Raw genomic sequence first — 26,950 nt, 5'->3', positions numbered from 1 at the left:
TCATCTTACCCACATGTTGTCTGCCCACATGCTGACTTGATGTGTTCTGTTGTGCAGTTTAGACACAGCCCAAGAGCATCAGTGAATGGCTGGTAGGACTGTGTTTCATTCCCTAATCCCTGTGGCCTGGTGCAGGACCACATCCTCCCACAGGAAAGCGGTAACTTTTCTAAACCAGGGTGCACTCTCTGTATCCACTCCCACCCTCACCATCTTCTCTCCTAGAGGTTATAGAATGCCACTCTTCCTAGTTAGGTACAGGGATCACATCTTTTATCTCTGGATCCTAAGTACCAGTGCCCAGCATATGGTAATTGATTGGAAAATAGTTCTTGAGTATTTGTTGAAAGAATCAAAGGTGCCTTCAAAGGCCGGAGAGGTGACTCAGGCATTCAGGTGCTTGCTGAGCAAATGTGCTGACTTGAATTCAAAACCCAGGACCCATGCAAAGGTGGAAGGAGAGCACCAACTTCATAAACGTTTATTCTGACCTTGTAAAGCACACACACACACACATACACACACACACACACATACACACACACACACACACACACACACACACACATACAGAGAGAGAGAGAGAGAGAGAGAGTTAGAAAAAAATTAAAGTGCTTTCAATAAACATGTAGCTCTTGACAAGAAGCCTGTCTTCTCAGCCTAAATGCTGTATGATCAGTCTGACATGAGGCATGAACAAGAACTGACCTGAACTGGTGGAGACTGAAGAATTGATGGGGACAAGTTTCACTAAGTGTGACCATATCTCACAGAGGCCCGGAGAGAAACCTCTGCCTGAGACCCAGTCTCTTAAATGTTTGAGGAAAGCAAGTAAAACGTTGAGAACCTTCTAGTATGCTTCCCCTCCATCCCTTGAAGGTAAAGAGGTTGCACGCTCATTACCCATTTCCTCACTCACTCTGGCAGCCCGCCTCTCTGTCACATGCTCCCTGTGGTTACTTGACCCTGGCTCAGAGCATGACTTCCCTTTGGTCCTGTCCTTGTACACTCAGGCCGCTTTGATAGGTGCCCCATCCTTCTGTGTGGCTGATGTGCTCAGTGCTGACCTCCGGGTCTGACAGGAAGACTGATGAGGCCGCCCTGGGAAGGGCTTCAAGGTCACCAACTGATGCGCTATCAGTCCCCGGCACTTTGAAGGCCAGGGGACTCTCTTGGATGACGCCAGCTGCACAGAAAGGTCATATCTGTGTTTCCTAGATCACTCCCAAGAAGCATTAAGTGGTCAAATCCTGTGCAGGCTAGTCTCAGGAAAGCATCTTAAAAGACTGACAAGGGTAAGGGACAGGGCTTGTGGACCGCGACTTAGGGTTCCAGCCTAGACCATCACAGACAACCAATATTCAGCTGGAACAACACTCACCAGCTATGGCCACTGGAGAAGGCCCTTCCGGTCTCAAAGCCTCAAGCAGCAGTGACTCTGAGGGTGCCCTCTTTACAAAGATGTGACCTGGATTCAGCGATCTTACGCACAGAAGCCACTCAACAAGGACCAGGAAGGGGAAAACTGGATATGGACGTAAGTTCAGAAAAAAATAGATTACATGTAGGGTAGTATTACTGTGAACTGTCTTTACCAAGAGTTTATTCAGACTAACTAACAATTCAGGTACAACTGTGACTGTGACATACATACTAAGGCCCTACAGCATGCTAGTTCCTTAGATGATTGAAATGAAACTTTTCTATGATGCTGTATTTAAGATTTATTTTCCTTTTGAGATGGCTGGGGTAGGGGTTGGTCTTATGTGTCCTCCAATGGCCTCAAACTGTACTGGTTAGTTGTGTCACCTTGACGTAAGCTAGGGAACCCCAACTGAGAAAATACCCCATCAGTTAGCCTGTAGTTAATAAGCCTGTGGGGACATTTTCTTCACTGATGGCTGATGTGGCAGAGCCCGGCCTATTGTGGATAATTCCACCCCTGGGCAGGTGGTCCTGGGGTATAGAAGACAGGAGGCTGAGTGCGCAATGGGTAACAAGCCAGACACATCACCTCATCCCTTCGTGGTTTCTTGTTCAGCTCCTGCCTCCAGGTTCCTGCCTTTAGTTCCTGCTCTGACCCCCATCAGTGACGGAGTGTGACAAGAGAGTGACAAGCTGAAATAAACCCTTTCCCCTCCAAGCTGGTCTTGGTCATGGTGTTTAAAAAAGCAATAGAAAGCAAACTGAGAAAATGAGCTTGAACTTCGGATCCTCCTCCGAAGAGTTTGGGGGTATAGCCACCAAACACCATGCCCTCTTCATTGTGGATCTTTTGTTTCTTTTTTTTTTTTTTTGAAACAGGGTCTCACTATGTAGAGCCAACTGGCCTCAAACTCATAAAAATTCATCTTCCTCTGTATTCTGAGTGCTGGAATTAAAGGCATGTGCCACCAAGTCCACCTCCCTGATGCGTTTATAGAGTGCTGGGGCTGGAACTCAGGGCCTTGCGCTTACTAGACAAGTGCTCTATCCACTGAGCAGAATGACCAGCTCCTAAAATTCATTCTTGGAGGCCAACCTGAACTCAGTCTGCTTGGAAAGAAAGCCTCTACTTCCATGGCCACCTTGTTTGGAGCAAGCCCTTTCCTCTCTCGACACTCTCATTCAGAATATCTGTGGCAGTACTGTGGAATATTCCAACACGTCCTCTTGACCTCTATCCATAAACAGCTTTCCTCACAAAGAGATGTTCCGAGTTTAGGAGCCTTGCTATTTTCAACAAAGAATTAATTGCAAAGTAATTAAGTTTAGAGCAGGGGAATAGATGAACCCTGTCTATCATAAAGGGACAGTGTGGATGGCGACATAATGAAGTGATGCTTTAGATTAACACACACACACACACACACACACACACACACACACACACACACACACGCTCTTTTCTAAAGTGCACAAAGAAACCTCCCATCACTTACATTGACAAGATAAATCTAAGCTGCTTAAAGAGGTCCTTAATTGTTCTCTCATTAAGTTGCAGGGTTAAGGACTTTACTTAAGGACTTTACCCTTGATGCCCATGGAGGTGATGTTAGCTTTTCACCTTGAAAAGTTCCTCGAAGGACCTAACCCCACTGACAGATACAGAACCGAGGCATTCTGGCCAGATTCTCTACTTTCTTCTACGCCTACAGAACAGATGAAGGGTGCCGAGGGGATGCACGAGTCCCTCCCTTTGCCTCAGAGAAGCAGGACTCACGATTAATCAGCGCTGGCAGTGGGTCACGCGAGTGTGGCTGAGTCGGTGACAGGGGTGAGCAGGTTTTACCACTGGAGCTTGGAGGCTTAATCTGCTTATTGGCGATTAGAGGGATGCCGCCCTAACATTTTCTCCAGTTGTCCCAGGGACTGAGGAGTTGGCCGCTGGTCTCACGTTAGTTATCTTTTCTGATGGTGGCCGCGGGGAAGGCGCAGGAGACGCTCTCACCAACCCTGCATTCTGATTAATGCAATACATTGCCAAACACCCTGTGTTTGTGCTAGAAACACAGTACTTGGTTTTATAAAAAAAAAAAAAGAGCTCTTAAAGGGATTTTAAAAAGAAATAAAGGACAAAGGAAAGAAGAGAGCAAAGAAACAAATGAAAAGATCAGAATGAAATGCATAAAAATAATAATTTTTAGATTCATTGATATAGTTTTCCATTTGTATAATAATAAAATAATATAATAAAATAAAATAACTTTGATTTTGATAACTGAAGTTGCCTTTAGAGAAACATCGATTCTAGTAAGTGTGTTAAAAGCCCTTCCTGCTCTCTAAGACTTTTACTTTGGACTCCAGGCAGCACAGCTGTATGATGAGAACCATGGCTCCAAGTTCATCTGGGCAAAGGGTAACATCTGGGTGCTTTTGGAAGCTGTTTACATGCTTCCTTCCCTCTGCTGTCTCTTCAAGGTTTCAGCCTGGAGGTGAGTTGTGGGAGGGGCCTTGGCTGTGTGTGGTTGCAGAGAGAGAGGATGCTCCTGCCCTGCCTTTCCGTCTTTCCGTCACGCCCAGCACTACCCACAAACAGGCTTGTCACACCACCTAGGTGACTCCCTGAAGATGCTGGAGGCATCTTACAGGGTGGAGATGAGAGGCTGAGATACAAGAGAAAAAGAATCAAAACAATCATCGGGCCTCTCCCCTGCTGTTTTCTTTCCCCTGGTATTAGATACACAGTCATGGCAGGTTTTGCTTCAATGTCTCAGAAGCAGAGTCTTCCCTTCAAACAAGAACTTGCAACAGTTGACTAAGAACTCATGGGGAGCATGAGCTAGGACTGGTCACCCGTGCTTTAAATCGATCATCTAGTCAGAAGGTTCCTAAGCTAAGGCTGTTAGAGACCAGCACCGGAGGCCTTCTGGGCCAACCACTCAGTTCTAAACCGAGGCTGCCCTTGGGTGTAGCACAATGGTGGCTTGTGATTCTTCCCATCAGCATCCTGGACTCACTCTGGGTGCTGAAGGAGTATGCGTGTGAAATCACGTTGCTTTTCATACTGACCCACATGACATCTTCCTGGAAGTGAGTTTAATGTGTCATAATTTGATTTTTGGGCATCTCCTGGTAACTTGGGGAGGCTGGCAACGCTCGTCGGGAACCTGTGGCAGTACGGCTGTGTTTGCTTCCTAAAGCTCTGGATGACTCACTCTGAGTTCTCAAGGGTTCAGGAAGATAGCTCTGTGGGTGAAGGCTCTGGCCTCCAAGCAGGAGATCAGTGCAATGACTGAAATCTACATATGGCAGGGAAGAAACAATTCCCCCAGTTTGTCCTCTGGTCTCTACAAGTGGGCTGTTGTGTGTACACTCCCCAACACCACAAACACACACACACACACACACACACACACACACACACACACTAAAAGAATGTGTAAATTCTCAGGATTTTTTTAGTTTTCTTCCCTCATTCTTATTATAATATTTCTGTGTCCCTCTCCTAAAGAAAGAGAATTGAGAAAGAACAGACAGTTTCCCATCCATGTGTAGTGACAACTTAGATGTCCTCATGTCCTGGTATCAAATGACCCACAGGGCATGCCAGTTGGTTTTATCTGAAGACTAATGCTGTTTCAAACCCCAAATAAGGAATTTTGACACGAAGTGGAAAATGAGGCAAAGTTAAACGTAATGCTGGTTTGAGTTTTTCTGAAATTTCTGTGGATCGGAGTTTGGGTTTCAAATTTTCCACTCATAACTTACATTATCAATTTGTAAAAATATGGCCACAAGTATGTTGGGAAGGACGACCCTGTGACTTCTGAATAGTTACTTAACTACAGTGTGATTTAATCAAAGGATCCAACAACCACAGGGGCAAAAGGCCACAGAAGGAACAGACTCAGCCACGCAGCGCTGTCTTTAGCATGTGACTACCACGCACACGAGTCAGGGGCATTTGTTGAAATCACAGAGCAGGAGGTATTTTCTTTGGTAACTAAGTCCTTATAGAACAAGCTTCCAGAGCTATGCTTCAAACCAGAACTTCATTCTAGTCTCCTTTACTAATCCACAAGTTCCTCCCTTGAAAAACACGCTTTTGTTTTGTTTTCAGAAGGGGCTACTGCATAGCCCTGATCGACCTGGAGCTCACTGCTTAGACCAGACTGGCTTCAGATTCACAGAGATTCACCTACCTCTAACTCTTGAGTGCTGGAATTAAAGGTGTGTACTGACATACCCTGCCCTTTAAAAATTCTTTTAAAAAATTTGAGGGTGATGGCTTCATGGGTAGGAGACCTGCTATGCAGACATGAGGACCTGAGTTCAGATCCCCAGTACCCATGTTATAAAAAGCTGGTGTGGCCATGTGAGTCTGTGAGGGGAGGTAGAGAGGCCATCTTTAGAGCTCACTGGCTAGTTAGTCTAGCCAATTGGTGAGCTCTAGGTTCAATATAAACTCTGTATCAATATAGAGAGTGATAGAGAAGAAGGGTTAGCATCTACCCTTAGCTTCACATGCCCGTGTAGAAGTGAGTACATCCCTCCTTTCACACACACACACACACACACACACACACACACACACACATACACACACACACACACGGGAAAGAGAGAGACAGAGGACTTGAGAGCATTGTCTGTTCTATAGACTTAAGAATTAGGCAAGCCAGGAGATAATTTCTCCAAAGGGATGATAATTTATTTGCTTAATGATCCTACAAGGACCTAATAAGCATCACCCCGCTTAGAAATAATAATACTTCGCATTTATGTAGAATTTTTCTCCAAGGAGAGCCAAGTATATTACAGATCTACCTAATTAATCTTCCTAAGGTCCCCAGGTGGAAAGAGGTGAGAGGTCTCGCGGTGTCTCGGTGAGGACGTGGAGCTATAGAAAGCATAGCGAGAGGGTATACGCTGTAGGGATGTAGGTCTTTGTGACCTCAAAGCACTTAATCATCTCATTGAAAAGTCACGCAACTTTGATGTGCGTTGTCAAATGAACAAAGGGACAGGATTTGTGGTAGAATGCACTGCCTCTTCACCCTCCCCTCATTGGGTCCACAAAGTGTGGGCTTAGTGGGGATGCCAGCAAAGAAAGCCACAGCTCCCTACTTTCTGCTTGGTTGTCTCTGAAGTCCCAGTGATGTGGATAACTCAGATTTTCCACTTCTCACTTGACCCACTGCCTTCAAGTAGCGCGTCAGCCCTTGGCCATAGTTCTCTCGTAAGTCTGGTCAGCTGAATCGTGTGGCTTTGCGTGAGGTATTTTTTGGAAGGGGAGATAGTGTAGTAAGCGAGGGTCATTCTTGATTGGATAGTCTGTTTCCAAAGCCTCTGCCTCTGAAGGCAACCAGAGATGAGCTAAAAGTCTACGTATTTTGAATTAAGAGAGATCTAAACCTGGCAGGATCTGCCCTGCTGCCTGGAGCATGTCTTCTATTCATTTTAAAACACCCCATTGGCTGAAATATGTGCAAACCCGTCTCAGAGACAGAAGCCGATAGCAATGTCTTGATCAATAACTGATGAGCAGGAAGAGGTGTTTGTGCAGGCTGAGAAAGCTTCCCAAAGTAAATAAATAAAGCCTAAGTCACACTTCTTGAACTTGACAGTCTTGTGCCAGGACATGAGAACTTTGATAAAAGCACACCCTCAAAAGATCTTATCCCAAAGAGAAAACTAAGTCAATTAATAAATTGATTTTGTGTGGAGGGAAGTATATCTTTTGACCTGTTGTGGTAACAACTCATTTCTGATTCTTACTTAGCTTAAGTGGAGTTGGCATTTGTTGTATTGAGGGTACTAAGGTCACTCCTTGTTTAGAAAACATGGGTATACAGTGTATGCTGGGGGGGAGACAGCACTTTATCTGACACGAGGATTTCCTAAATCAGTTGGATGGTCCTCGGGTGCTTGAGCCTGTGGGTCTTCCCTCCCACTCTCCGTCTCTCCCTCCCTTTCCCCTCCTTCCCTTCCTTCTTTCCCTCCCCTCCTTCCTTCTTCCTTTATTTTCTTTCCCCATTCATCCTCATCTTCTAAATAGCACAATCTCACCAGCTTCCCATCTAAGTGGCACTTTATTGTGACTTAGTTTTACACATTGAGCACCTTCGTCATTTGTGTCTATGTGTGTCCCGCAGTGGGTGGGAGAGACACTCAGAAATAGCTTCTATTGTCAAAGGCTGTGATGGAATGCTCCTTAATATTTGCCCAGCATTCCTTCCCTTCACTCCTCGCAATCCCTGTTACCGTCTGACATCTCCCCATCCCTCCCAAGCCTTCCAGTCCCCCCACACGCACACCCTCCCCACTCTGAGGCTATAGCAGCAGCAAAGTGTGGCTAGGTCTGTTTGGTATTAGAGTTAGAATTATTTATATCTTGGAGCTCCAGCTTGTTTATGCGGTAGATTGCTGAGAAGGAAGTGAATCAGGAGTTCTATCTGCTAACAGGGCATCCAGGGGTCAGGCTGAGAACAAGTCCTGACGATAAGGTAAAATCCACACTCCGCAGAAAGCTATAGCCCAGCTCAAAGACACCACAGGCCTTGTAGGGACGAGGCCTTGATGTCACACCAGGACAGCTGGCAAAGGGCCTATGAGTAGGTAGAGGAGAACACCACCCTCGTGTCTCCTCCGGTAGCTCAATGAGCTCCGTAGAAACTCCTCCTTGAACTGCCTACATTTAGGGTAGTCCTTTTTCTAGCAGCAGTAATTAATAACTCTTATTCATTGCTTTTACTATGTACCAGATATTTTACATGTAGCTTCTTGTTTAATTCTACAACATGAAAAATTATATTATTCTTATTTCATTAAGAAAAAAACTCAAAGAAGTGAAATCTCACAGCTTACTAGTAGCAGGCTGAGTATGGAAGGCCAGGTTCCATGGAGATCTGAATCCTCAAATTCTTTGATTTGCCCAGCCTCCACAGGCTGCATTGAGACCAAGGCTGCGGGGAGGAGGTGGGGCCAACAAGGGTTTTGGTAAAAAGGCAAGGAATAAATATCAAGAGTTTTGTTAATTTGGTGATTCTATCTTGACTCCAGGCTCATGGTGTTCCAAGGTTTGTGTAATAGAGGGGGTCCTGGATTCTGATCCAGGTTCTATCACTCTGTACAAAGTTCTATCCTGCCTTTGACACGGGCTGGGGAAGAACTGGTTATATAAATGAACAGGACACACATCATGTGTGCAGAGGTTTGAATGAGAATGCCCCCCTATGTTCTGGTGTTTGAATTCTTCGAGTACAATTGGTGGCACTGTTTGGGAAGGTTTAGGAGGGGCAGTCTTGCTGGAGATGTCACTGGTAATGGGTTTGGAAAGTTCTAAAAGCTCAATCTACTTCCAGTTCACTTTCTCTGTTTTGTGATTGTCATTGAGGCTGTGAGCTCTCAGCTTCTTGCTTTAACCCCCATACCTGCCTGCTGCCATGCCTTCCCACCATAATGGATTCTTAGCCCTCTGGAACCACAAGCCCAAATAACAGTTCCTTCTATAAAAGCTGCCTTGGTCATTGTATTTTATTACAACAACAGAAAACTAACACAATATCTCGAGTCCCGTGTTCGCTATGGAATACCAGCTCTGCTCCAAGCAGTGGGAAGACTGATAAGCCTTCTGAATGGTCCTTGGGGTACCGCAGGGCTCTTCCTACAGTCCTGGTTTCAACTATAGAAGAAATGAGATCCTAGCAAAGCTCTACTCCATCCCTGGAGGTGTAACAGGGAATAGAGGCTCCATGCTGAGCATCCCCTTCTGCTAGAAAGTAGGGTGTAGAGGCTAGAATTTCCAGACTGGTTTAACTCTGCCTCATATGAGGGCTTTTCCAGCCAACTCAACCCTTGCAGCCCAATTTGGACAAATGTAGCCCAAAGAAGAGTTTCTCTCTACAAAGATGGGTTACCGATGTCACTTCTCTGGACAGCTCCCAACACGATCTACATGTCCTCTAGGCCGTGGGTATCTCTTATTTCACCCAGAGAGTCACTGATACCCATCCCTCACTCCCTCTTTGAAACTGCATACTGATTCCTCAGCTTTCTTCCTCAGCTGCCAACCTCGTTTTCAGCCCAAACAGCTGCCAAACACAGCAGTGGCAATCGATATGTATTTATTAAAGAAATGAATATGCAATGAACACATGTCAGAAAGTTGCTGACAGTCCTCAAGAAGATGGACGGCTTCAGGTAGCAATTGCTTAGAAGCCAATGGGATGTTGAAGGGTAACATAAGGTGAATCCAACTGCTCTTTGTTTTGCCCCACCTTCCATGTGCACACATGAACAACTCAAACTATTCTACAGTACATGTGTGAGTGTGTGTGTGTGTGTGTGTGTGTGTGTGTGTGTGTGTGTGTGTGGCGGGGGGGGCTACACTGAGGAACCCCTGTCTTGGGAGGATGTCCTAATAGTAGCTAGTTTTGTCCCATCCATCCCTTATTGACTCCTTGCTCTTTCTTCTTACTCTTGCTTTCTCCTTCTGCCTTGAAACCATCTAGCTCAAGAGCCAGAGGGAGATGACTTCCTCTGGGTGAGATAGCTTCTCCACTGCTCAGCCCTCCAAGCTTTTCAAATGCTTGTAGCAATGCTCTTTTGTATCCACGATGTACTAGAAAGAACCAACACTCAAAACACATTTCCTCAAACAAATTATAATAAAACAGCGAATTCCTTAGGCTTCCCACGCTTGCTCTCAAGATGCTGCAAATTATAATACAATGGAGAGGGTTCAATTCTCTTTTCTGTCACAGCACAACAAGACTATTTTGGGGAAGCGCAGTTTAAGACACTGATTGTTTCCTTAAAAATGAAACATTGGAACATCAGTGACGCTATATTTTTCTACTTTGAGTATGAGAAGTGATGTTTGTTATCATAGAAACCCTGTCTGGTATTTTCACATGGAACTTGGATCCTAAACAGGACGTGGTGGACTTTAGAGATAACAATATAATCCAGGTGTGAGAGTGCAAGTTTTGCTCAAGATCTGTTTACATTACAAATGATTGTCTAGCACTTTTATTTTCATGTGTGTCTGTACATGCATGTGTGTGTACATACTGTGTGGGAATGTGTGTGTATACATGCATGTGTTCATACACATGTATGCACATATCTGTGAATGTGTGTGTGTTTGAGTATAAACACGTGTGTACAAGTTTGTGGATGTGTGTGCATATATATGTGTATGCTTATGCGTGGAAACCAGAGGACAACTTTTGTGACCTTGTCAGGTAAGTTGTCCATTCCTTTGAGACAGGGTCTCTCCTTGGCCTGAAACTCACGTGTTAGGCTAGACTGTCTGGCCAGTAGGCTCTAGGGATCCCTTTTTCTCTGTCTCTCTAGCACTGGGATCACAAATGCACACCACTACACCTGGCATATTATCTAGTGTCTTTAAATTAAGACAACACAAAGTTGGGTGAGATGGGACATGCCTAGTATCCCAGGACATCTGAAGTTGAGGCAGGAGGATCCTAAATGTGAGGCTAGCCTGAACTGTTAATCTCTAGCCTGGGCTATAAAGCCAGACCCTGCCATAAAACTAAAGTAAACCAAACTAAACTGAAGTATCTTGCATTCAAAATACCCAGGTGTATCCTTTAAAAAGATGCATCTATTATATATTTTTTCATTGATTGATTGATTGGTTGTGTATGCACAGCACATGTGTATGCCAGAGAAAACCTTGAGGGAATCAGTTCACTCCTCCCACCATGGAAGCCCCAGAGGATCAAACTTAGGCCATTAAGTTTGGCAACAAGAGTCTTTACCTGCTGGGTCATCTAGGCAGCCCTGTATCTACCTTCTCTTGAATACAAAGTTTAGCAATGCAAGGCTGGGGTTCCTGGGTCATCTGAACAGAGCTAAAGGAATGGAGCTCCACTGCCACATACACACTTTCCAGTTCACCCAAGGCACACCACTCCCCACGTCAAGGCAAGAGTGAGGTCACATGTCAGTTGCCATGTAGCATCAGGTCTGCGTGGGTGGGGGCACAGGGCTCTTTTGATTTGTCTTTTTAATATGCACCCAGCTAGGCTGAGGTACTTACCTAGGTAAATACGTGGTTATTTGTATTTAAGGACGCCAGTGCATGATGGATGTGACTCAATTTTAACCCAGGCAGTTTTCAAGAAGGCTGGAGGGCTCACCTCCTTTTCTCACACAGCAGGACCATCTCTGACCATGTGGGTCCTAGGAAGCCTTTTAGGATTGCTGGGACCAGAAAGGATGGGAAGCTTCCTTCCCCAGCTACAGGGCTTCCCAGGAAGCCAGCGTTAGGGACTCACTGCTCTGTGAAAACTCAGGTTGCCCTGCAGTTGCTCACTTAGGCTAAGTCTGGGAGCAAAGCTTCTAGTTGAGACTCTCGTCTCTTTGTTGGGAAGCTGGGGGCCCTCTGCTTGTAGCTACAAGGCCTTTTCCTTATTCAATAGTCACGGTGGATACTCTAAACCCGGAGGAAGCAAGGATAACCCAACCACGTAGGCTACGTTTATCAGTAAGGCAAACAGATTTTTCATTTCCTGCCCCTTTTATTATTTTTCAGACTGTGGCCAGGATTTCTCTGGCAATGAAAGATTATACTAAATTGTTCTAAATGGTAGAGGAAGAGGGCTGTCATTAATATAATCTTCCACGAGAAGATGAACATGATAGAACATGATAAAGCCAGCTACCTATGCTGTGGACCCCTTGGAAGGATAGCTGAACCTTGTGACCAGCAGTAACTTGCAGGCCTTCCTCACCTCCATTCCAGAGGTCCCTTGACAAGAGGAAATGGCTACTTGGCCTCGTCTCTTTCCCTTTCACCCACCAAGAAAACCAAAGGCGCCTTTTATCAGTTTGGCAAAAAGACAAAAGGAATGTTTAATTCTGTACTTAAAATTCTTGGTTCCTACGGTTGGCATTCTCAGAGAACCCTGAACGGATATTTGTAGAGGTTTTTGAAACTGAGACTAAACAGCAGCCAGAAGGAAGGAGAGATCCAAAGCGAAAGGAACATTTTGAAATTCACTCCCCCATCCAGGCCAAGCCCTGGCCCCGCGTCCTCCCATCCCAGTCTTCTCTGAAGGAGCAGGCCCGTTCCCCAGGAGGGAGGCTGATGCAATGCCCCCAGGCGGGCTCAGTTCACCTCTCAGTCCTTCCTAAGCAGCTGGAAAGATGTGAATAAGTACCAGAAGCAAGTCGGTCTCCAGGAAAGAGAGCTGAGTCACAGTTCCCAGTCCTGGAACTTTCCACATAGTAAAGCTCTCAGTATGTAAGAGTTGCTGCTGTGATCTTTTATATATACAATTTTTTGCGTCTGTGTATGTGTGCAGGTGTCCACACAGGTGTATGCTCACTTGGAGGCTGGAGGTAGAGTTCAGACGTCTTTCTCTATCACTTTTCATCCCCCGCCCTCTTCTTTCCTTCTTTTTTTTATTACAGAACTTTTACCTGTATTACCCGAACCTTAAAGTTGCCCGTTTCATTGGGCTGACTGATCCACGAGCCTCGGGGATCCTCCCGTCTCAGTCTCCTATTGGTGGGACTAAAACCAAGCAGAGCATGCTTGGCTTTTTATGTGAGTGCCGAGAATCTGAACTCAGGTCCTCACACTTGTACAGCAAGCATTTTACTGACTGAGCTGTCTTCTTGGCCCCCTGTAATGGGCATTTTAGTATATGGGGAAAGCCCTTGATTTGCAAGACACAAGTTTTACAACAGGATGTGCAGTACAGAGTAATAGCAACCAGCTGGTGAAGTATGGATGCCTGATATTTCAAGCTAAGATTCCATAGGATGCCATCTCAATGAATGAGCTTCTCCCACTGGACAAAACTAGTTCCCCTGGGAATTGGAAAGTGACCAAATTAGCCCCTCTGTTTAAAAACAGTGTAGCAAGCTTGTGTGTTCACAGGCAGGGGGATTCTGGGATGGTAACATGGGTTTCTGATGATGGGATGCTATACATATACACACATACACACCCATGTGTGCACATATACACACAATAAAACATTATTGAATCATCAAGAACTCACAAGGTTTGCAGGAAAATTGATGCAACTAGAGAGCATTATGCTAAGTGAAATAAGCTAGTCTCGGGCTGGGCCAGCTTTGCGTGTTTTGCTTCATATGTGGAAACAGTGAGGGAGATGAAGAGTGACAGAGAGAACAAGAATGGGAAAGGAGAAGGGGACAACAGGATGGTGTCTTAGCTAGCTTTAAATGTCAACCTGAAACAGCCTTGAGTCATTTGAGAAACATCTCTACGGAGAGATCACCAAAATCAGAATGTCCTGTGGGTATATCTTTGCGGGGCTATCTTGTTTGTTCACTGAGGCTGGCCATGCAGTGCTAGCTAAGCATGGGTAATACGAGTGAGCCAGAGAGCAGGATTCCTCCATGGTTTTGGCTGCAGGTTTCTCCCTTGGTTTCCCTCAATGATGGTCTGGGACCTAAGAGTATAAAATGAAATCAACCCATTCCTCCTCTAAGTTGCTTTCCGAGCAACAGAATAGAACTGGAACAGGTGGGAAAGGAAGAGGGGGAGGGCAAGAGGGGGCAAATGGGAGGGCACCGTCATCAAAGCACCGCGTAGGAATGAATGGCAGTGTCAAGGTAGAATGTGACAATATGAACAACTCACATGACTTAATAATTATAGTGTGATATTGGACTAGACGCCAAAGGAGGCCATCACTGCATTCAAAAACGTGGCTTCCTTCTGTTTATGGAACAATGCTGGTCTCATTTCAGACGGTCAGCAGAGGTTGGATGAGAGCCTCTACACAGGCGTGATGCCCTGACCTTGTGAACTGCAGGGATCTGACCAGAGTCATTTGCCTAGTGAGAGCCCAAGGTGAGATCAGATTCCAATTCTTATTGACTTGTCGTCAGTGGGGTCTGTGTTTGCACAAAGCTCTCTCTGGCGGTCCATGCTGATGCCAAGTGTGAGGCTTTGCCACCCCTTCTGATGCTAGTTATTTCAAGCAAGAGAGGAGCAGTTCCTTGAAGACACAGATGGTCTTACGGTTTCTGTAGTGTACTTGGCAAGGCAAGGCCTTGGCCATGCCTCCCGACGTGGCATCATTTGCCCCTGGAAGACCTACAAGGAGCAGGAATCCAGCGCACAAGGACACAGGGAACAAAGAAGACGTAGAATTTAGTAGCGGAGGTTTGAACACTGATCAGGTAGAACCTTCTTTCGACAAAGCTGCACAGTGGGGGTGCTCTAGCAATCTTCATGTCTTGTCTACCTGCCTGCAAAACTTTCCGGACACAGACAAGGGGCAAGTTCTCACGGTCACACAGAGCTCTCTGCTGCAGCCTGCCACGTGGGTTATGCGGTGGCCTGAAAAGATCATCCTTGGAGGTTTGGTAAAGAGACTGGAAGACGCCTCAGCAAATAGGCTCTACAAAAACCATGACTCTATTCATTCTTTAAGGTTTGTGTTCATTGTTTTGCACATTGAAAAACAAAACAAAACTGTATTTTTAGAAAGCAAACATAATGAAATGACGATCGGTGTCCTGGTGCATTCCAAACAGCGGGGTTTCTAATGAAGTCACTGGTTAGCTTGCTTTCATTAAGTACATTATTGTGTGCGTGGGTGCAAACCCATGCCTGGTTCAAAAAGTAATCTAGGAGGGGCTGGAGATAGGGTTTGGTTGATAAGAGGGACCTGGATTTGGTTCCCAACATCTACATGGTGACTCATAACTAACTGTAAGTCCATTTCCAGGGGATCTGACATCCTCTCTTGGCCCCTGTGGACACTGCATACATATGATGTGCAGACACACAGGCCAAATACCTCTGCATATTTTAAACTAAAAGATAAGTCAACCAGACTAGGACCAGTGAGATTTCTCCGTGGGTAAAGCTGTTCCCCGTGTAAGCCTAGTGACCAGAGTTCAATTCAAGGAGCCCATACAAAAGTGGAGAGAGAACTGAGTCCACAAAGTTCCCCTCTGACTTCCACAGACATGCCACGGCACACCCATTCACCATCGTCATCACTAACATCACCATTGTGGTCCTTGTAATGATAACAACAGTAACAACAGCAATCCAAAATGTTTGGGAAGAAAAAAAAATGCTTTCCTAGTTCAAGTCACTAGTCGTGACTAGTTGGAAGAAGTTCTGGCATACTTTTTAAAGATTAAAAAATGAAGATCCTCCCTCTGAAGCTAATGCAAAATTATCAAGAGATGATCTTATGCATCCTTGAATTACTCAGTCAGCAGATTTGATTGCCATTTCCTATCAGCCTCTAGGTCGGTACTTCTCAAAGTCTGATGCTCGGATGAATCATCCCAAGATCTTGTTAAAACTGTGAACTTTGTCTAGGTCTGGGACAGGTGCCGAGACTACACTTTTAAGGTTGCAGATGAAGCCCAGACTTCCACTCCGTGGGTTAAGTTTTGAACAGCAGGATTCTAGACCAAGAACACTTTCCATTGCTCTCATTAGAGCAAGAAGTGGGCCACAGACAGTCGTGGCAAGCACAGCAACTTCTCTAGATTTGATTCCTCATTCAGAACCAATCCTTTTCATCTTTCCTGCGTGCACATGCAGTTACTAACCTACAGGGGGCAGCCTGTTGCACTGGCTCTGTAAGCATGCTTGGGTTTGAATTTAAGCAATGTCATTCCCAGAACGTGAGTGTAATTTCTGATCCACATCTGTAGTATAGGACCAAGGGACTCACCATGTACTTGTTAGTGGAGATAAATGAGGGACTGTGCGGTATCTATGACAGCCCAATAGTCACAAGCTCTCTTCTCTCCTGCCTTTAAAGTGTCACACAGACTGGGACTTCATGGGTTTCCGAGATGGCTCAGTGGTTAACGTGCTTGTCACAGGAATCTGCTGTCAAAGGACCCAATGGAGAAGCAAAGAGTAAGGAGGGAAACAGAATTCCAGTGGTGGAGGTTTGAACACTCAGAAACTTTCCACAAATGGGCTGCCCGGAAGCCATGTAAACACTGGCATTGCAGCATACATATCTATAAGCCAGACCGAGAGATGGGAAGCAGGTACAGGAGAATTGCTGGAAACTCCTGGACTGGCTAGCCTGGTGTTGGCGGCAGAGATCTACAGGGGAGACCCTGTCTCAGACAAGTTAGAATGCCAAGGCTGTCCTTTGACCTCCACACACACACACATCATGGCTTGCACATGCCTGCGTGTGCGGGTGCATAGGTATCTGAGCCAAATAGGCATATGTGCACGCACACACACACACACACACGTGGCAACACCCACACGTGCATATGCACACACATACACACAGAGGGAAAAAAACCACACTGACGGTTCATGCATGGCTTATGTAGAACAGACTTAAGGAGGACTTCTAATTTCTAAGTCACACAAAGGGAATTCTTTACTTCTCCACTGGCTCATGAAGCATGAATTTCAGACATGCATGCACACGTGTACACACACACACACACACACACACACACACACACAACAGGTGGGTTGAAAAGTTAGCTGTAGCGTTTCCCTTTTGGTAGTACGTACTAAAAGAATTATTGTTTCCTGTGCTCTATCGTGTCTCGCCCTGCTAATTGATTCACTTGCTCATTTTTCCTGCGCTCCTGCTATATGACACACACACCCGCCATTTGAAGGAAGCCTTCAAAGCAGCCTGATTAGCTGAATTTTAGGCTTAAAATAAAAACTGGATAATTGATCAAAATGTTACATTTTCATTTCCCTGTTTGATGTTCTCTGAGCCAGCCTTTCACTTTAGCAAAAGGATGTCGCCATGACAGAGCTACCAGAAGGAAAACGGGCAAGCTGCTTTGTTCAACAGTAGCCTGGATATCCCTAGGTGGGGATTTTGTTCGTTGGTCACTTAAGATTTTTCTAGGATGCTCATCTCATCTCTGATGCAAGCTGTCTCTCTTAGGATTTCCTGGATGTGTGTGTGTGTGTGTGTGTGTGTGTGTGTGTGTGTGTGTGCTCGCGTGCGCGTGCTGTGAAACTCAAGGTGTATGGGACAACAGGGAAGTAAAGGTATCACCTAGAAAAAGATGGAGGGTAAACTTCTACACAATGACTTCTGTAAATAAAAGGAAGTTAGATTCAGAAGTTGAAGAGGAAAACAACCCCATCAAAGAGGGTTTTCAAGCTGAGTGTGAACCAAAAGTGCCTGCCTTTGGTCTAATCGCATTTGAATACTGGTTGCTTAGTAAGTCCATCCTTTCTGTAAAATGTGTCCCTCCATTGCAGAGGTTTTAAACAGAACCCGAATGAGGAGACTGTTAAAAACCTGGTTCACAAAGCTTGGGTAGCAGGAAGCTCATCTATCACCAGTTCACATGGTTCGCATTTTTCCTCCTATCTGGTTGAGCAGAGCTTGGCAGGAAGAGTGGAGGATCTCACTAGAATGCTGGGGAAAGAGCTCTCAAAGGCGCATAGAGACCAAGGAGAATCAAAAGGACTGGGAGGAGTCGTTACTGCAAGAAAATGATGCTCTCTATCTCAGTGCTGGAGAATCCCCACCACAGATCTACAATACCGGGTCATTACCCAGGCCAGGTTTCTGTTAAGCACAGAATTACTCTCACAAGGACTCTGGAGGTCCACGGTCAAGGACAGACCTCTGCTGAGGCTTTCAAGAAGACAATTAGCTGTGTGAGTGCATGTGCAACTATGTATTTATGTGTGCGTGCAAATATATCTATGTATGTGCATATGCATGCTTATGAGTATGTGAAGGTATGTGCACCTGTGTGTATGTACATGGATGTGTGTCTATATGTGTTAAGTATATGTTTATGTGTACATATGTTTATGTGTATGTGTTTATGTGCAGGTATGCATTTGTATGTGCACATGTGAATGTGTATGCAGGTATTGCGCATGTGTGTGTATTTTTATGTGTATATATACATGCTTTTATGTGCATACATGTATGCATATTTGTATCTGTATTTATACACATGTGTGTAATTGTATGTATAGTATATATGTATACAAAAATGCAAAAAGTTGTGTATGTGTAGCATATGTGCAGTGTAAGTATATACATGTATATGCATGTGTTGAGTATGTATGTGTATATTATATATGTATGCATATGTAATTGTATGTATAATGTCTGTGTGCATGTGCTGTATGTATACTTGTGTGTGTGCGTGTGTGCACGTGTTAGTGTGAGATACTCCTGAGGGATGGTTAACAGCCCACTTTAGGTTGCGGAAAGACTTCATGAGCACTGTCCAGCTAGCGTTCAATGGTTTTCTTCTTGGTTTGGCTCTTCCTTTGATAAAAGAACTGTGAGGTTGAACCTCAGTTCCACACTACACAGTATTAAGGAATTATTAATTCTAAGTGTGCTAATGGTGCTGTGGTCATTTAGAAGTCTTATGAAAAGATCTGCCTCAGAGCATCTAGAGCTGAGACGGACTGTCTGAGGTTTCCACTAGGATGTTCCAGCAAAACTTACAAAAGTGCATATGTGGGAATCAAGGATAGATGAAGTACAATGGGAAAAATGTGGGTGGTGCTGAAGCAGAATGAGGGGGTTCATCGACAGACTGCATTTTCCTCTCAACCCTCGAGTATTTTGGAAAATTTCACCATAAAGTAAAAAAAATAAAAAATATATACCTTCTAATAAACAAGGTTTCTCTTTTAAAGCCCTAAAAATAGTTGACACAATGATTCTGACTTCGGTAGTGGAATATGAGGGGAGAGTTGCAAAAACCAGAGCAATAATTAATAGCCAATCCTGCGTGCATGCCATTAACCACGGCAGCTGCCGCGAACATCTTAATTTAAAGAGTTGGGGTTTGGGGAATCGTGGGTCTGCAAAAAGCTACGCCCTGGTGCTGCTCCACAGAGCGGTGCATAGCAGACCTTAAATTTTTAAACACAGCTTTCATGTTTTTGAGAGCTGAAAAGCCTTTGAAAAGGCAGCTTGTTAGGAGATTCACCTTGCAGAATTCCTACCTCAAGGATTGGTGGAGGTGCTTGGGTCTGGGCAGTTTTGATTTGGGGGTGGTGGGTGGTTCACAGGTAGAAGGCATGTGCTCTATGTTCTAGAGAGAGCATTTCTGGACGTTTGTGGCATAGCTACAATGCAGTCATAGCTTTCAGAATTGTAAAATGTGCTAAGTTACTATAGGGGCATTTATATTCCACAATCTTCCCACTCGGGTGCTTTCTTGTCCCTATTCCAGGCTCTAGGGAGGGAGGGAGGGAGAGATAGAGAGAGACAGAGACAGAGAGACAGACAGAGACAGAGAACACTTGAGAGGAGCCACTGCCCTCAAATATAGCCTTTTTATCATTGCATATGACTATAAACCCTGGATGCTTCTTCTATGACAGAAGAACCCCTTGCACCCACAGAAGGTTCCTGAGATTCCCTTCTACCCAGGACCCCTGAGCACACGGGCTATGAGCAGACAGCTGCTCTGAAAGGTCCTCATTGCTCCTTGCACATCTCTGGCAAGTATTGGGTACTTGTTTGGTTGCTGCAACAAAACCCATGACAGAAGCGAGTTAAGACAGGGAAGGTTTGGGCACATGGTTCATCGCGCTGGGAAGGCATGGCAGCAGAAGAGGCTGGCGGCTGGTCACATTGCCCGGGTGTCCCTAAGAAAGGCGAGAGAAAGAGTAGCGCTTTCGCATTCCATCCGCCTTTTTTTTCGGCCTGGGACCTGTGTTCAGGGTGTGTCTTAATCTCTTCTGTTAGACGTCTCTGGAAACATCCTCACAGACATGCCCAGAACTGTGTCCTGGATGATTCCAAGACCAGTCAAGCTGGCAGTGTCTCATATAGCCCAGGCTGGCCTCAAACTCACAATACAGCTGAGGATGACTTTGAACTTCTTATCCTTCTGCCCCAAGAGATTATAGGCCTGTGTCACCAGGCCATTTTTACACAGTGTTGGGGACTGAGCTCAAAGTTTCTTGCATGCTGGGCAGCAACTAAGCCACACAGCCCATCATCTTCTATCAATGGCAAATTCAACAAACCCCCTGGGCACCTGCCTCCGCTTGTGAGTCCCCCTTCCACTAGGAAGTCTACATTTAATATGACCAAGTTAGTGAGAGCCTCGGTATTCTATCACAGCCTCGCATGCACTTGAGAACACCTGCATCCAGACTGAACTTGACAGAAAATGAAGCTAGCTGGCTTCGCAGAGCAAGGTCTCCTATTAATTTCCTGAATTGATCCTGGTAATTTTATAATCCAGACCAGAAATGTACAGGTCTTTACTCACAGCATCCAATTTGAATTTTTTTCAACAATACTCTCGATTGCCTGTAAGAATGACTAATAACCGATGTCTGTAATTTCCCAGAGCTTGTGGGTATGCCTTTGACGGCTGTCTTCATGTCTGAATCAGCTATATATTTTGTCTGGGGGCTTGCAAGTGTTTTTAGACACAATTTACCCAAAACCCCCAGTTTTCGGTGGAACTGGGACAACTTTGTGGTACTCACGAACTTCCTTCCTCCCGCCCGCACACGGGAGGGTCTCCCTGTAGGCTGCTTTCGCCGCAGCACACCCCCATCCATCAAACAACCAGAGAAGCCAGCAACCTCCAGCTGCAATCAATATAGCCACCTTTCCTAGGGAAGCAGAGCCTTCGTCGTGAAGGTCATCCAATGAGTCAGGCCAAAGGAGAAGCAGATGCCACGGGTTCTTTGACTGGTCTCAGAGAGAAATCAGACTCACCAGAAAAAAATGACCTCATTAAGTTGAACTAATTGCCCAGGGGGAGGGAGAAGACAGGTCAAATTAACCGAAAATTTGGAATGATCAAAATGCAGTTTTGCTCTCTCAAGAGCCGGATAAACACATGTGCCAGTGTGTGCTCTGAGTCACGCCAGATAAGAGGACATCAAACCACAATAGCCAGGCTCCTCTCTGAAGAGGAGGATTAGGCGTATGCAATCATGTTCTCGTTTATGATCTAATGTAGACATCGTTTTGGTAAACACTTAGATATTTGTACAGGATGGGTTCATTGAGTACTAGTATGTAGAAATCATCACATGAAGTGATACAGTAAAGGCAGGCACTGTAGTCTCAAAGAACTCGGTAGATAGCTATTCCCGTGTATTTGTGTGTGTGGGGGGGAATGGTTATACACATGTGTGCATGTGTGCTTTTATGTGTGGATGTGTCCACTTGCGCATGTGAATGCGTAGACCAGAGGTTGACTCTGGGGTCTCCTCCCGTCACTCGTCCCCTCATCTTTTGATACAACGACTCTCACTGTACAGGGAACTTCCTGTCTGGCTAGCCAGGGAGGTGTGTGTTCTTCTGCACCTCTCTCCTGGCATTGGGGTTACAACCGTGTGCTTCCACACCCAGATGCTTTACTTGGGTTCTGGAGATCCAAACCCAGGTCTTTGGGCTTCCACAGCAAGCTCTCGATCCTCTGGGATCTCTCCCCAGAATCTTAAGCAGCTATTTCCTAAGTGCTAATAAACATGCAGGGAAAAATAACTGCTAGAGATTATGCTTAAACTCTCCGTACTTGGGCTCTTTAAAATAAACCAGATATGGGAAATGCTTGCATATGAAGTTAGTCTAAAACAGAAATCAGAGAACAGGATTGTTTATTAAAAGGTAAAACCTTTCCCAATCTGCACAAGGTTTATTTCTTTGAAGGGCTGTCTCTACAAGAAGTGCTCGCTCCCTCCTCGCGGACCATTACTGCAAGTTGGTGGTTTATCTTCCTGCGACACTCTCCATGCGAGCACACAGTCAGCTCTCCCCCAGATTCACTGGTTTACCCACCCATTTGCTGTAGATTGGCCTAGCAGCTAGAGTCTAAAAAAAAATCTCAATTCCTCCATTTTACTGAAGACCTATCAAATTAATCATACCCCTTCAAGGTATCATTGTTTATTATTGGCCTACCTCTTGGCTCTATTCTCTTCCCTTCGTATGCAAGGTACCACTTGCTAAGTTCTAAAATTCAAGGTAAATTCTATGTATCGTTAATAGGGCCCATCACTAATGTGGACAAGTTCCTCTTGCCACTCTCTGTCACCTCCTGACTTCCTGTCCCGGAGGTCCTGCCCATTTCCCTCTGTCCCTGCTGCTCCCCGCTTTTGCTCACTGCATTGGACTGGCTTCTCTGTGGGCCTGTGCCTGCGCTGCATGCCAGATCCCTCAAGCAAGGCTGGACTCTGGTCATTGCTGGCCAGCCCTGTCCTGTGGTCATTCAGAGAGAATGCTGGAAACGAGGGCCACACCCTCAGTCCATGTGACCCTTCTGTCTCTGATGAACATTTCCACTCAGTTCCCTTTCTCAATTTTCTGTCTCACAAACAATATTACTTCCGAGTGAAGTGGTCGGGGGACAATAGAATAGGTCACCAAAAAACCCTAGACGTAAGTTTCCCGATGAGTAACTTTTCACCAATCTCAGCAAAGGAGAAACAAAACTAGTGTGCAAGCACCTGAGCCGTCTGGGTCACTGACAGGGTGCGGAGAGGGGCAGCGGCCTGCAGACACTTGAATTTCACCATTTCAGTGATGATATAATATTACTTTGATGTCTTCTTAGGGCACAAAGCCTCTTACCACAGGGATGGAGCCAAAGCAGATAATACAAAGACTAGATGTAATGCAAAAGCTTAACACTTAGACGTGAACCAATGACTTAACCGACGAAGTCTGCCTTAGCAACAGCAGTTTTACTTAGCGTGGAGCAGTGGTTCTCAACCTCCCTAACGCTGTGAGCCTTTAATACAGTTCCTCATGGGGTGGGAACCCCCAAGCATAGAATTGTTACTCTGCTACATCATAGCTGTAATTTTGCTACCTTTATGAGTTGTAATGTAAATATCTGATAGGAAGGCTAACTGATATGCGGTCCCCAGGTTGAGAACCACAGGTTTAGAGGGACAGAGAGGTTGAAAGGTGTGTCATAAAGGGTGAACAGTAAGGATCGTTTGCTCCCACAGAACCATTGTGATCTGACAGGCATGACACTCTTCATTCACCTCATATCAGGCACACACACACACACACACAGTGGCTCCTTCCCTTGAAAATGCATGCATGAGTTCCATTTTCTTTCTAAATTTTTTCACTTGGGTCAGCTTGGGGATGGAGGAAAAGTGAAGAACAAAATAAAGAAAGCAAGCAAGCAAGCAAGCAAGAAAGAAAGAAAGAAGGAAGGAAGGAAGGAAGGAAGGAAAGAAAGTTAGACTAGCTGGACACATTGCAATGTCTCTTTATATAAATCAGTTTCCTTAAATAAAATAGACATGAATTATGAAAGAGGATATAAAACTAATTGTTTTTCTAGTTCTTACTCTGTCATGGATTTTTTTAGTTTTCGATGTTGCCTAAACACACAAAATATATTCAATTTATTCATGTAAAATTTTACGCGAGCCTTCACAGCTTCAAACTTCACAGCTTCCAAACGTCTATTCTAACAGTATAGAAGTTCATCAAGTTGCACCAGCTTTGAATCTGGATAATTTTTATTTCTTTGCAAGTATTTTTATAATAAATGTCTAAAATTAAGGAAATAAAATAAATGAAAGATCTGTAGCAAATAATTCTTGCTGGAAGCTTGTATAACCAAACAACCATGGGTCAAACTCACAGACGTTGTCAACGTGTAGGGCTATCAAAAGGCCAAATACCCTTCCTGCCTTGCATGCATGCATGTGTCCATTCTTTAATAATAATAAAAAAGATCCAGAAGCTTTATCCAGTCCTTCCTGCATGCAGGTTCTCACTGTTAGGGTTTAGAAGCTTTGGGAAGGACTAGGTCCACAAGGAAAAGTTTGGAGTAAGTGAAATGTCAGAAACCAGCACCAGAGACCAGCTAGAACTGGCCTGAGCCTTTGGTGCTGTCTTTGGCCACTTAGTTAAAGTCTAAAGGTTCTAATTTTCTCAGGGTACAATAGATGCACTCAATCTGACAGCATGCAATTTTCTAGCTCCTCCTTTGTTTGATTACACCTGCCTTTATTTTCTTTCTACCTTGATTTAATTCATTGAGCTTCAAATCTTGGGACTCTGTATGTTATTAGAAGCTATGCCATTTCTCACTCAGGAAGATAGGTTGTAAGAAACCAAAATGGTAACTTTTCTTTTCAGAGGGGGGCATTCACTAAAGATACGTGTCCCAGGCACCATTTTTCATATGGGGGGAGGGTTCACTGAAGATGTGTGTCCCGGGCACCATACAAGTACCCCTTTATTTATACTCAAACTACTTTTTTTGAGATCAATATAATTCTTCTCCCCTGCATAGTTGAGGAAGATGAAGCCCCAAGACTGAGCAAGCTGTCCATAAGCTAAGAAGGCCTGATCTGGAAGCCACACAATTATCGTGAATGCATTGCCTGGCTCGTATAGGATCTTCAGTGCTGTGGGTCTGGGGATGGAACAGAATCCCATGCTTTCTAGTTCTACTCATAAGACTTTCCTTGATGTTTAACGTGTGTTTTCCTTGTTTGTCTGTTTTGATGTATTCTTCTTCATCTTTGGTACTTACATACGAGTCTCATCTTCTCTGCAGCCCCTCTTTGACCCCATAGGAGACCCCCATGCTAGCATATATCTCTTATTAAGGTCGATATCTGTAGTACAGGCTATGGCCCTCTTCCTCTCAATGTGTCAGGGGCTGGAGCATGCATGAGTCATGGCTGATAGTTAATAAAAATTGATGTGGTTTGGTTGGATGAACAAGGCCTCCATCACTATCTTATGAGCACTGTGTTTAGGACCTTCTCAGAGAAGAACAGCCACATCCCAGCTCTGCCTTTCATGTTGATTTATGTGTTTTAATTATTTATTTTTATTTGTGTGTGCGCTTTGCCTGCATTTATGTCTATATGCCACTTATATGGCTGACACCTATAAAGGGCACAAGAGGATGCGGGGCTCTTTGGAACTGGAACTATAGGTGGTTATGAGTTATCATGTGCTGGGAATTGAACCTTGGTCCTCTGTAAGAACGGTCAGTTCTCCTAACTGCCGAGCCATCTCTCCAGCCCCGAAGCTGACTTCATGACAGTTCTGTGGCTTTATCAGCCCACCTGGCTAGTTCTACCTAGCTAAATGATACCCCCAAAACCAACAGCTACATACAGTTAGGCTTTGCCAAAGAATGAAGCAATCTGCTGGGGAACAAAGGCTTCCTGGTCAGTTCTAAGACCAACGGTCTCAGTCGGGCAGATCCCACTCAGAGGAGTCACATTTCCAACTGAAAGTCTGCCCTCCCTCACCTGCTCTGATATGGTCTTTCTCTTCTTCTGCTTTCTATGTTCCTATTAGCTGGGCTGTCTATTGTATGTGTGCCTTACACACGTGTGTCCTTGAGTCCAGCAGTTATTTAATTCTTACACTGTTCATTCAGAGTCCCGTGCTTCTGTCTCCTGGGGAAATTTTGTGCCTCTTGGGCTCCATCCCCAAATCTGTCACTCAAGGACTGGTTCCGTGACGAGCCAGAAAGCTATGTCAAGGATCACACCCTCAGAGAAATCTAATATCATACTGAGTCGCTCATATGGGAGATGGAAGGAGATCTGTAGACAGGAATCCAGGCAGAACTGTAGAAATTCTGGTCAAATAGGAACAGTCGGAAAGGCAGGGTGGGGACGATGGTGGAGAGGGTGAGGGTGATGCTGGTGGGTAGTGAACAGTGTGTGTGTGTGTGTGTGTGTGAGAGAGAGAGAGAAGGGGTTATATTTTCAACATTATAATTCAGGCTAAATGATATATACACTTGATTTTATTTAATTATTATGACAATTCTCAGATTCTGACTTAATTATTCTTTATTTGACTCATAACTATCATGAGGCTCCAGGAATGTATGTAACCCAGTCAGGCTCACACAGTTAGCAGACAGTGGGACTGAAATGTGACTCCCCAACTTTTCTTTTTCTCTATATGGCTTCCAAGATTTCCTTCAATTTTTGATCGTTGTCCTCTTTCCACAAGATGGGTGTATGTGGTGTTTGCATGTGATGTGTTATATAATGTGTGTGTGAGTGAGTACATGTGTGTGGGTGCATGTGCAGCTGTGCGCATGTGCATTTGTGTGCATGTGTGCGCATGTATGCAGGCACTTATAGATTCCTGCATGAGTGGGTGCTCAGGCCAGGTAATCGAGGGTCCTTCTCCATCGCTCTTTACCTTCTTCTTCTCAGACACATTTCTCATAGCGCCTGGAGATCAAAGTTTTTTGTCTAGGTGGACTGGTCAGCAAGTTCCAAGGATTCTCCTTTTTCCACCACCCCCAGTTCTGGGTTTACAGGCACAGATGTCCATACATGACTGTTACCTAGTGGTCAATGATCTGAACTTAGGCCTCCATGCTTATGTAGCAAGTGCTCTTATCCCCTGAGCCATTCCTACATGTCCTTCTCTCCTAGTCTTGAGGGCATGAATTAAACAGAAGGAACCCCCCACCCCTACCTTAGACTCAGAAGAAAAGGGAGAAAAGGGAGAGATGGCCTTGGAAGGTGAACACACAAAAGGGTGCCGCCGTGTGTGTATTAGCCTGCGAG

The 26,950-nt window shown here is 45.0% G+C and overlaps 1 long non-coding RNA gene across 1 annotated transcript in view; it reads left to right on the top strand.

The window, feature by feature from the left end:
* The first annotated feature begins 1,245 nt into the window (after positions 1–1,245).
* Positions 1,246–26,950, top strand: part of LOC146894586 (uncharacterized) — a 39,574-nt gene continuing 13,869 nt past the window's right edge. The window contains exons 1-3 of the long non-coding RNA XR_015001772.2: positions 1,246–1,537; positions 3,787–3,914; positions 5,543–5,652. This is a non-coding gene — a long non-coding RNA (uncharacterized LOC146894586). The remainder of the gene's footprint in view (positions 1,538–3,786; positions 3,915–5,542; positions 5,653–26,950) is intronic.

Source organism: Myodes glareolus, chromosome 4 (assembly GCF_982192425.1).
Source record: "Myodes glareolus chromosome 4, mMyoGla1.1, whole genome shotgun sequence".
NCBI lineage: Eukaryota > Metazoa > Chordata > Mammalia > Rodentia > Cricetidae > Myodes > Myodes glareolus.
Note: the sequence above shows the minus strand (reverse complement) of the source record. Positions and strands in the feature narration are given on the sequence as shown.